The 11850-nt window shown below is 45.7% G+C and overlaps 1 protein-coding gene across 1 annotated transcript in view; it reads left to right on the top strand.

The window, feature by feature from the left end:
* Positions 1 to 5279: 5279 nt before the first annotated feature.
* kcnn1b (potassium intermediate/small conductance calcium-activated channel, subfamily N, member 1b) overlaps positions 5280 to 11850 on the top strand; it is a 58144-nt gene continuing 51573 nt past the window's right edge. The window contains exon 1 of the mRNA XM_066643804.1: positions 5280 to 5345. The gene's annotated coding sequence lies outside the window, so the exon portion shown is untranslated. The remainder of the gene's footprint in view (positions 5346 to 11850) is intronic.

The raw sequence follows: 11850 nt of genomic DNA, 5'->3' as shown, positions 1-11850 counted from the left end.
GATTCAGATTCAGATCCAGATTCAGATTCAGATTCAGATCCAGATTCATGACTCCCCAGAAAGAGGAACAGATGCAGAAGAGACAGAAAAGTGAGTAGAATGAGTAGAATAGAGAGTAGAATGTGAGATGAAGAGAGAGAAAGAGAAGGAAATGAAAGCCTTAGAGACAGAGGGATTATAAAGATGGAACATATAAAGAGAAGTGAAAAAAGCGGGTGAAGAGATGGAGAGAGAGAGAGAGAGAGAGAGAGAGAGAGAGAGAGAGCGTGGGATGATCTGAGAGCAGAACTTAAACGGGTCTAAATTTAGCGAGTGCTAGTGGTCCTGAGTGAGAGGTTCCTGTGTATGATGAACAGGTGGATCACACATACACACACACAGTATAAATAATACACAACGCAGCTTATGTAAGAGCCGTGAGGCTGATTAACCGCGAGGCAGAGGGAAACCCAACACACTGCTCCACACTCCACTGGCCTTTACCCTGCAGTGCGTGGAACCTGATAGATGTTCTAGATATGTGACGTTCTGGTCACTCATGCGCTTCAGGGCATGGAATGTACTGGAGAAATGCTGCTCCAGAAACCCCACTGCTCCAGAGAACACAGTTCCACTGTTCCACACACCAGAGGAACCCCACTGCTTCAGAGAACACAGCTCCACTGTTCCACACACCAGAGGAACCCCATCACTCCAGAGAACACAGCTCTACTGTTCCACACACCAGAGGAACCCCATCACTCCAGAGAACACAGCTCCACTGTTCCACACACCAGAGGAACTCCATCACTCCAGAGAACACAGCTCCACTGTTCCACAAACCAGAGGAACTCCATTGCTCCAGAGAACACAGTTCCACTGTTCCACAAACCGGAGGAACTCCATCGCTCCAGAGAACACAGTTCCACACACCAGAGGAACCCCATCGCTCCAGAGAACACAGTTCCACTGCTCCACACACCAGAGGAGCCCCATCACTCCAGAGAACACAGTTCCACTGTTCCACACACCAGAGGAACTCCGTCAATCCAGAGAACACAGTTCCACTGTTCCACACACCAGAGGAGCGCAATCACTCCAGAGAACACAGTTCCACTGTTCCACACACCAGAGGAACTCCATCACTCCAGAGAACACAATTCCACTCTTTCTCTTTCTCTCTCTCTCTCTCTGAATGGAGAGATTAATAATTAATTATCTCGGGGCGGAGCTGAGTCCAGAACCTGAAAACACCTGATCCTTTACCTGTGCAGGTGACTCTTGGGGTTGGGGATAATTACCTAATGATGAGAATCAGGTTTCTCCTTCTGTCATCATCCACTTTACATCTCACTGACCTCAACCCACACCCAGCGCCCACTGCTTCAGAGACCCAACCGAGCGGGCCGCCTTTCAGAACCAGCCCGTTCAGACTGAGAACACAGACTCAGACCCAGACCCAGATCCAGAACTCACACCCAGACCCAGACCCAGATTCAGAACTTACACCCAGACCCAGAACACAGACTCACACCCAGATCCAGAACTCACACCCAGATCCAGAACACACACCCAGACCCAGAACACAGACCCAGACCCAGATCCAGATCCAGACCCAGATCCAGAACTCAAACCCAGAAACAGAACACACACCCATGCCCAGACCCAGAACACAGACTCAGACCCAGACCCAGAACACAGACCCAGACCCAGACCCAGATCCAGATCCAGACCCAGATCCAGAACTCACACCCAGACTCAGAACATAGACCCAGATCTAGATCCAGAACTCACACCCAGACCCAGAACACAGACCCAGATCTAGATCCTGAAATCACACCCAGACTCAGAACACAGACTCAGACCCAGATCCAGACCCAGAACACAGACTCAGACCCAGATCTAGACCCAGAACACACACCCAGACCCAGGTTCAGAACACAGACTCAGATCCAGGTTTAGAACACAGACCAAGACACAGATCTGGGTCCAGAACACAGACATAGATACAGATGTATACATATTAAACATTACTCTAGCAGTGCTCTAATGTTTCTTTAATGTTAGTCTGATGTTGTATTTACATTAAAAGAACATTTCAGTAACATTATTCTAATGTTATGGTATTATTACACTAACATTATGGTGATATTACTCTAATTTTACTCTAATGTGATGGTAACATTACATTGAAATTACTCTGATATTACACTAACATTACTCTAAAATTAAGGGAGCATTATTGTGATAATAGTACACTAACATTCCTCTAATGTTATGATATCATTTTACTAACATTACTCTGATGTTATGGTATCATTACACTAACAGTACATTAACATTACTCTAATGTTACTTTATCATTACATTAACATTAAACTAACAGTACACTAACATTACACTAACAGTACACTAACATTACACTACCAGTACACTAACCGTACAGTAACATTACTCCAATGTTATTGTATCATTACACTAACATTTACACTAACAGTACACTAACATTACTCTAATGTTATTGTATCATTACGCTAACATCACACTAACAGTACACTAACATTACTCTAATGTTATTGTATCATTACGCTAACATTACACTAACAGTACACCTACATTACACTAACATTCCTCTAATGTTATGGTATCATTACACTACCATTACGGTGATATTACTCTAATTTTACTCTAATGTGATGGTAACATTACATTTAAATTACTCTGATATTACACTAACATTACTCTAAAATTAAGGGAGCGTTATTGTGATAATAGTACACTAACATTCCTCTAATGTTATGATATTACACTAACATTACTCTAATGTTATGGTATCATTACACTAACATTACACTAACAGTCCTGTAATGTTATTGTATCATTACACTAACAGTACACTAACATTACACTAACATTACTCTAATGTTATTGTACCATTACACTAACAGTACACTAATATTCCTCTAATGTTATGGTATCATTACACTATCATTACACTAACATTCCTCTAATGTTATTGTACCATTACACTAACAGTACACTAATATTCCTCTAATGTTATGGTATCATTGCACTATCATTACACTAACATTCCTCTAATGTTATGGTATCATTACACTAACAGTACAATAACATTACACTAACAGTACAGTACCCGTACACTAACATTACTCCAATGTTATTGTATCATTACACTAACAGTACACTAACATTTACACTAACAGTACACTAACATTACTCTAATGTTATTGTATCATTACACTAACATTACACTAACAGTACACCTACATTACACTAACATTCCTCTAATGGTATGGTATCATTACACTACCATTACGGTGATATCACTCTAATTTTACTCTAATGTGATGGTAACATTACATTTAAATTACTCTGATATTACACTAACATTACTCTAAAATTAAGGGAGCATTATTGTGATAATAGTACACTAACATTCCTCTAATGTTATGGTATCATTACACTAACAGTACACTAACATTACTCTAATGTTATTGTATCATTACACTAACAGTACACTAATATTCCTCTAATGTTATGGTATCATTACACTAACATTACACTAACATTACACTAACAGTACACTAACATTACACTAACAGTACACTAACTGTACACTAACAGTACACTAACATTCCTTTAATGTTATGGTATCATTAGACTAACATTACACTAACAGTATACTAACCGTATGCTAACATTACACTAACATTCCTCTGATATTACTGCAACATTAGTCTGATGTTACTCTATTTTATTGATTTTAAGCAAACATTGTTCTGATTTTACTCTGACGTTGCTCTGACAATATTAGCAGCCCAGGATTGAGTTACTGTTGAAGGAAAGATGTTACTCTTGTTGCTGTGACACAGATTTTACATCAGAAACCCTTTGGACCTTAACTCGAGATTTAGAATCTAGTTCTGGAAAGTTCTCCTTAGTCTCCTGCAACACACTGACTCTTACTTTCGTTCTTACAGGTGACCTGTAGAACCCGACAACGGAACTCGGATCCTGACAACAGAACCCTGAACCTGATAACGGAACCATGAACCCGACAATAGAACCCTGAACCAACGCCAGAACTCTGAACCCACTGACGGAACCCTGAACGTAACAACAGAACTGTAAACCTGTAGAAAAACCCCAAACCCGATGCCGGAGCCGGGTGTTCCTGTGGTGGACGGACAGGATGAAGGGTTCTCCTCCGAGTGTTTGGGCTGTTTCTGTAAAAACCTAAATCCAGAATAACACATTCCTGGAGGGCAAGGGCCAGCTGGAGGTTCGGGCCGGAGCTCTGAGATATGCTTAGTTTTGGGAAACGTCTGAAACACTTTGATCTGTTTTCTCCAGGTCGAAGGATGAGGGAATGAAAGAAGTGAAAGGATGAATCTTTCCTGAGCGGCGCGCGGGAACATGCTTCTCTTTCTGTGAATTACAGAATTAAACTCAGGGAAGTGGCGGAGGGGCAGAGGGAGGGAGGGAGGGAGGCGGAGGGCTGAGGTGCGCCGCCTCGCGCGCCGCTTGACGTCATGAGGCTGGTCCTGGTGAAACCCGCCAATGAGACGAGCCTGCTGGACTCGACCGGAGTCGCGCACCACAGCTCGCGCGCTCCAGACCCCTGCAGCGCCCAGAGGCTCGCGCACCACCGGCGGCACCAGCAGCAACATCAGCATCAGCATTTTGCAGCTGGAGGGGAGGAGGAGGAGGAAGAGGAAGAAGAAGAAGAAGAGGAGGAAGAGAAGGAGGAGAGGAGGAAGGGGGAGGTGGAGGAGGAGAGGAGGAGGGAGGAGGAGAGAAGGAAGAGGAGGAGGAAGAAGAGGAGGAGGGAGGAGGAAGAGGAAGAGGAGGAGGAGGAGGTGGAGGTGATGCAGCATCACCACCAACACCAACAGCAACAACCACCAAAACCGCCGAAAACACCGTGCAGCCTTCCTCCACCACCACCGCCACCAGCGGCGCGCCTCGGCCACCAACGCCGCCTAGCGCGCACCCAAGACGGGCAGAGCTGCTGCGCTTACCCGCGCCCCGCTCCGGTTCTCCACACGGCGCCGAGTGAACCGGCGCAGCCGCACGCGCCGAGCGACCCTTTCGCCGGCTTGCTCCTGCTGCAAAGCCCGGTGGCTTTGGAGCCCCGCGTGGAGCCACAGGAGCCCGTTCTGAAGGTGCAGCAGCAGCGGCTCGTCAAGAGCAGCCTCCCCAACTGCTATCAGCACCAAGCCCATGCGGAATGGCAGCAGCATCGGCAGCGGGACAGCCGTGAGCACGACGCCGAGCCGCAGTGCCTGCAGCCGGGCGCCAGGAGAAGCAGCAGCCCGGGGGGACACGCGAACGAAGGGCATCAGGTAAATACTACCCCCACACCCCCCACAACAACACAGAGGCTTTAATCAAGGCGAATGGGGGGGGGTTCACTCTTTTATTCAGGTTGTCTTTGTGCATACGGCAGGGTTTGCGTGTGTGTGCGTGTTCTGCGACTGCGTGCTTTCGCTTCTTGGTGCTGTTTGGCGTTTGCTGCATTGGCTGCATTCGCTTCTTTTTCTCTGCTGCGTAACGTTAGTAACGCTCGAGCTCAGAGAGAGAGAGAGAGAGAGAGAGAGAGAAAGAGAGGGAGCGAGAGAGGGAGGGGGCAGAGAGTGTGGGGGGGTGCCTTTTTTCTTCTCCTTTTCTCTTCCAGTGGCGCGTGCATAGAAACAACAGCAGGAGAAAGCAACAACACAAAAAAGAAGCAGCACACACCATGCATCTGTGCTCGTGCACGCGCGTGCATGTGTGTGTGGTTATACTGCATCATACAATACACACACACACACACACACACACACTCACAGTCATCATATATATAGTGCTCTGCCTCGAGAGAACTGCAACAGGCTCTCTCTATCTCTTTCTTTCTCTCTCTCTCTCTTTCTCCCTCTCTTTCTCTTTCTCTCTCCTCTCTCTCTCTCTCCCTCTCTCTCTCTCTCTCTCTCTCTCTCTCTCTCTCTATCATGGCGCTATGCAGAAGCCCAGTGAAGCTGCAACAACATTTTCTCGGCCTGTGTTTTTCATGTTGCTCACAGAGGCAACAGATGAGTGCGGGGTCCGAGTGTCTGTGGAAGGACACTGTCCAGGTCAGGCTTCATGGGGAAAGACAATAAACCCCACTGATCCAGGACCTGCATCAGTGCCGTGAGTTCCTCCAACGCTCTGCTGCAGGAGCGCAGCCACCGGGTGCATCCACAGCTACGGCTGCAGCAGACAGAGGGGGCATCACCCCACGGCACCGTGCAAGACCACCTCCCGTCACTGGGGCCCAAACATTGTGCCGTTGGCGCTAACAAGGGGGAGACAACTTAGAGACAGACAGCTCTTTAATGAACAGGCAGGGGTCCGAACAGGCCCCGGGCCCGGCACGCAACTCACACATGACCCGAGTCTGGGGTGGTGGGGGTTGGTGTAGAAAGGGGTGAGAGGCAGGAGGACAGTGGACCACCACAGAACATACATCTGTTTTCTTCATATACAAAACAACCACACGGATAAGACCCATACCCAAGGCCCTCGCAGGGCATGCTGGGAGCCATATCTGCAAAGACCCAGGGACACGTGGGGCCCATGGTGGACACCATACAATATAATATTAGACTGCTCCGGGTCCATTTACTGAGTGTTTCTTTTTTTATTTCAGAATATTCCTTCCAGCTCTCTTTATTCTCCTGCAGTGTGTTTCTAATGGCACTTTTCCACTGCAGGCCCCCTACTCGACTCAACTGTTCCCCTTTCACCAGGTGAATCAGGTCCTGGTTCTGGAAGCGGGTTCTTGTTTAGTGGCTGTTCTCTCGTGGTTCAGAGCGAGTCGAGTAGGGACTAAACCGTGGCGTGTAAACCTTGCAGAGCGCTGATTGTCCAGAGAGAGTCGTCACTCTACGCCACGCGACGCAGACGACCAGCATCAACTCTCCATCTGTAAAATCTCCAGCTGCAGCAGAGATCACGTTTGTTTTTATCCGACTCACGACGGCAGCTCGTAAAATGACGCCGTGGTCTTTTGAAGAGTTTCAAACGCTCCTTGGATCGGTGGCTGACGAAAGAATTGAGCGAGAGCTGGACGCTGCATTGCGTGGAGTAGAGTGACCACTCTCTCTGAGGAAAGGAAGGAATAAACTCTACTGATACATTTCAGCGGGGAGCTGAGGGGGTGGAAACCAGCCAGAGAACAAACAGAGAGTAGAGTCCAGTAGAGTTATGTCAGAGATCACTAAGACCCACACAAACAGTAGGTGTGTGAGTGACTGGGTGAGTGTGTGAGTGACTGGGTGACTGGGTGAGTCTGTGTGAGTGACTCGGTTAGTGTGTGAGTGACTGGGTGAGTGTGTGTGAGTGACTGGGTGACTGAGTGACTGGGTGACTGAGTGACTGGGTGAGTGTGTGAGTGACTGGGTGACTGTGTGAGTTACTGGGTGAGTGTGTGTGAGTGACTGGGTGAGTGTGTGAGTTACTGGGTGAGTGACTGGGTGACCGTATGAGTGACTGGGTTTGTGTGTGTGAGTGACTGTATGAGTGACTGGGTGAGTGTGTGTGAGTGACTGTATGAGTGACTGGGTGAGTGTGTGAGGGACTGGGTGAGTGTGTGAGGGACTGCGTGAGTGTGTGAGTGACTGGGTGAGTGTGTAATTTCTCCTAATTACAGAGTAGAGTGTGGTAGAGAGTAAAGTTTCAGTAAAGGTTTCCTCCGGAGCTTTAGAAGTTGTTTAGCGTTTTGTTTCTCTCAGTCTCACAGTGTGAGGGGAGAACTTTTCCTTTTCTCAAATCAGCCTCAGTGTTTTCAATCATTAATTCATTCATGTACTATAACCATGTCATTCTGATCAGTGTCAGGGTTAGCGTTTCATCATCTGATATCCCCCACTCACACACTCACTCATTCACATAATCACCCACATACAGACTCAGTCACATACATAATCACTCACTCACTCACTCACTCACTCACCCAATCATACTAACCCACTGACATAGTCACTCATACTACCTCACCCAGTCACTATCACTTACTGTCTCACTCTCCCACTCACTCACTCACTCACTCACTCACTCACTCACTCACTCACATAATCACCCACATACAGACTCAGTCACATACATAATCACTCACTCACTCACTCACTCACTCACTTTATCACCCACATACAGACTCAGTCACATACATAATCACTCACTCATTCACCCACTCATACTAACCCACTGACATAGTCACTCATACTACCTCACCCAGTCACTAACACTTACTGTCTCACTCTCCGACTCACACTGTCATTCACATGCTCACTCACTCACTCACTCACTCATACATGCTTACTATCGCATTCACTCACTCACAAAGTCACATATTTAATATCTCACACACTCATTTTCTCTCCTTCTCACACACAATATTTCATTTTCACTCATTCACTCATTCACTCACTCATGTTCATGGATCTGTACAGGTGCCTGGTTTGTTTCGGACCAAATAGCAAGGGGGCACCGGTTCGTGTGCAACATGAGAAGACTTTGGACGGTTCATCCTTTCAGTCCAATTAGAGGAGTCAGTGTAAATGACAGAGAGGGATGTGATCAGGTGATTTCCTCACTGCCTTCACTTCAAACTGAACAGAAACCATGTAAAAAACTTTAATATATCTTTAATTTTACTGTGAAATCACGTCACCACAGCGCTCCTTCAGTGAAAACTGCATCAGTGAACATCACACGACTTGAAACTTTTCTCAGTGTTTCTGCGTGTTTTAATGTTCACACGAGTGAGAATAAAACATAATATAACCCCTCTCTCCAGGCTCACACACTGTTACTGCAGCAAACAAAAATAAAATCTAAAATTGAAACAGCTGTGATTCCCACTGTGTTACTTCTGCTTTATCCCAAACCACACACTAGCTCCCTACACAGGGGATAAACACACTGCATCAGTGTCAGAAGGCCACTCAGTAGTGTAGAAGGTAAAGTGCAATCAAGTGTGATTTCGGGCATGGAATTAATCAACTACTGCTTCAAGATCACGTATTTAATGTGGAATTGAGAATGCGAACATGGAGCTGGTAAATAAGTCTTACGTAAGGCATATCTTCATCTGAGCCACAAAAAATCATAGTAAACAGCAAATGGTAAGAATGCAACCAATCAAGGTTAAAGAGAACATCCAAGATTCTGGGGAACTACTGTTCTCTGTTTTTTTTTTTACTCTCAGAAGTCTTTTAAGGTGGAGAGGTGCGTGTGAGTAAGAAGCGACTGTATCTTTTAATGTGGAGCGGTGTGTGTGAGTAAGAAGCGACTGTATCTTTTAAGGTGGAGCGGTGTGTGTGAGTGAGAAGCGACTGTATCTTTTAATGTGGAGCGGTGTGTGTGAGTAAGAAGCGACTGTATCTTTTAAGGTGGAGGGGTGCGTGTGAGTAAGAAGCGACTGTATCTTTTAATGTGGAGCGGTGTGTGTGAGTAAGAAGCGACTGTATCTTTTAAGGTGGAGGGGTGCGTGTGAGTAAGAAGCGACTGTATCTTTTAATGTGGAGCGGTGTGTGTGAGTAAGAAGCGACTGTATCTTTTAAGGTGGAGCGGTGTGTGTGAGTGAGAAGCGACTGTATCTTTTAAGGTGGAGCGGTGTGTGTGAGTGAGAAGCGACTGTATCTTTTAAGGTGGAGCGGTGTGTGTGAGTAAGAAGCGACTGTATCTTTTAATGTGGAGCGGTGTGTGTGAGTGAGAAGCGACTGTATCTTTTAAGGTGGAGCGGTGTGTGTGAGTAAGAAGCGACTGTATATTTTAATGTGGAGCGGTGTGAGTGAGTAAGAAGCGGCTGTATCTTTTAAGGTGGAGCGGTGTGTGTGAGTGAGAAGCGACTGTATCTTTTAAGGTGGAGTGGTGTGTGTGAGTGAGAAGCGACTGTATCTTTTAATGTGGAGCGGTGTGTGTGAGTAAGAAGCGACTGTATCTTTTAATGTGGCGCGGTGTGTGTGAGTAAGAAGCGACTGTATCTTTTAAGGTGGAGCGGTGTGTGAGTAAGAAGCGACTGTATCTTGTGGGTGTCTGAAGTGTAAATTGTCTGTAAGTGTTTACTCACTGTTTGAATTCCTACAGAAACTCATGTGTAACATGTCAAGTCTCTCCGTTGTCTAAAAACCTCCAGATGGCGTTACTCTGCCGTGAGCAGAGAGAGAGAAAACCTAGCACCGCACCCAGACACTTTGTTTTTTTACCCTTTTACAGACACTGGGGCTTCGTAAACATATTAGAGCGGTTTCCAGAGCAAACCCACTGCAGAGCAGCACATAGAGAGGAAACTCCTTGTGAACATGGCCTTTAAGAGCGGGGAGACACAGCCCAAACTGGTGATGACATGCTGTAAGAAAGTCCACTCGCTAAAACACAGGGCCGAAGAAAGTTATCAGATTAATACTACAACACGTACAGAGTGTAACAAACACAAAACACACCCTAAGAGCGTACGGTGGCTGAGTGGTTACTCGTTTATTCACAAACTATTCCCAGACGTTGCTCAGTATTTTTATTTGGTTTTGTGTTATTTTATTTTATTTTATTTTATTTTATTTTATATAATTTAAGATCAAAAGAAGTGCTGAGTTTAAAGGAAACACAGGATTGATTTGTAATTTGAGGAAACACATTCAAGCTGCGTTCAAAAGGCCCCTTTATGCACTACTCCCCACTGCAGCGTTGTAGGGAACTGAGCTGAGGAGGGTAACGAAAGATTTCAGGATTATATGTGCATTCCAGTAGTGTCCTGGGAAGTGGACTACACAGTGAGTGTGTGAGTGAGTGAATGAATGAGTGGGTAAGTGGATGAGTGTGTGAGTGGGTAAGTAAGTGAGTGAGTGAGTGAGTGAGTGAGTAAGTGAGTGAGTGGGTGTGTGCATGAGTGAGTGTGTAAGTGGATGAGTGAGTGAGTGAGTGATGGTGTGAGTGAGTGAGTAAGTGGATAAATGGATGAGTGAGTGAGGGTGAGTTAATGAGTGAGTGAATGACTATGAGTGAGTGAGGAAGTAAGTGGATAAATGGATGAGTGAGTGAGTGAGTGTGTGTGTGTAAGTGAGTGAGTGGATGAGTGAGTGGGTAAGTGGATGAGTGAGAGTGGGTGAGTGCATGAGTGAGTGGGTAAGTGGATGAGTGAGTGAGTGTGTAAGTGAGTGAGTGGATTAATGAGTGGGTAAGTGGATGAGTGAGTGGGTGAGTGCATCAGTGAGTGGGTAAGTGGATGAGTGAGTGACTGAATGACGGTGTGAGTGAGTGAGTAAGTGGATAAATGGATGAGTGAGTGAATGACTGTGTGATTAAGTGAGTGAGCAGGTAAATGAGTGAGTAAGTGGATAAATGGATGAGTGAGTGAGTGAGTGAGTGATGTTAAACTAATGTTTCATTCATCATTCATCGTTACTGTAACAATAGTTACCAAAAACAAAAAAGTGAAAGTAACAAGATGCTACAAATAAAATGAATTTAGCTCACAGTTCCAGATTTAGATCACAGCTTACACAGTGATGTAAACACAACACAAACTGGTTTATATTTCAATAAACATATTTGCATAAACATAATGCATACTTCCAGCATTACACATACAATGCGTGTCCAGACATCTCGCTTTAGAATGGAGAGTCTGTTTTTTTAGCTCTGGTCCCAGATGCTTTGTATTCCTCTTTTCTGGAGCGAACTAGTTACATGATTTCCTGCAGATTGGTTTGATGTTTTGTTTTTGACCTCATGCCTGTGACATCATAAGTGACATCATATTTCTCCTGCAGAAGCTCCGCCCTCCCTGTCTGTTTTCAGTGGGGAATTATCTGGAGGAAGTGGGCGTCA

The sequence above is a fragment of the Hoplias malabaricus genome, chromosome 14, assembly GCF_029633855.1.
Source record: "Hoplias malabaricus isolate fHopMal1 chromosome 14, fHopMal1.hap1, whole genome shotgun sequence".
Lineage (NCBI taxonomy): Eukaryota > Metazoa > Chordata > Actinopteri > Characiformes > Erythrinidae > Hoplias > Hoplias malabaricus.
This window is presented reverse-complemented; position numbering and strand designations above follow the sequence as displayed.